Source organism: Austrofundulus limnaeus, unplaced genomic scaffold (genome assembly GCF_001266775.1).
Source record: "Austrofundulus limnaeus strain Quisiro unplaced genomic scaffold, Austrofundulus_limnaeus-1.0 Scaffold12901, whole genome shotgun sequence".
In the NCBI taxonomy this organism is placed as follows: Eukaryota; Metazoa; Chordata; class Actinopteri; order Cyprinodontiformes; family Rivulidae; genus Austrofundulus; species Austrofundulus limnaeus.
In genome coordinates, this window is record NW_013965303.1 from 1 (window position 1) to 466 (window position 466).

A 466-nucleotide genomic window follows, 5' to 3' on the forward strand; every position below is an offset into this window, starting at 1 on the left:
TTACATGCAACTCCATCAGGTGTACAGCAGGCTCACAGCTGGCAGGGTGCTGATGTGCTGAGGGGGTGGGCTGGTTGTCACCCAGCAGGAGGGGTCGAGGGAGGGGGAGGGGCTACCACCAAGCCCTCAGCGCGGAACGTCCCCGCTGATGAGTCCATATCAGAGACCACGCACACAAAGCTCGCGTGTCGGGATGCTTGGTTGTTTATTGAGCTCTGAACTCTTCAGCTGGAGCCGAGCCTCTCCGCCAGCTGCTGTCTCTCTCTGCTGGATTGATGCGTTTTTTTCTCTCCTCGGCGCTGAGGTCGCGCGGCGGTGGGACATCCGGCATGGAGAGGAGGAGGAGACGTTCACACTGACGCGCGCGCCCGTACAGCCTGCGCACGAGATGGACTTCAAGAAGACTAAATTTGGAAGGTAAATCGTTGCTTTACGAGACAGAAAACACACACAGAGAGAAAAAAGT

The 466-nt window shown here is 57.3% G+C and overlaps 1 pseudogene; it reads left to right on the plus strand.

Moving 5' to 3' along the window:
- Positions 1–111: 111 nt before the first annotated feature.
- On the plus strand, positions 112–417 carry LOC106512771 (monocyte to macrophage differentiation factor 2 pseudogene; annotated as a pseudogene).
- The last annotated feature ends 49 nt before the right edge of the window (positions 418–466 follow it).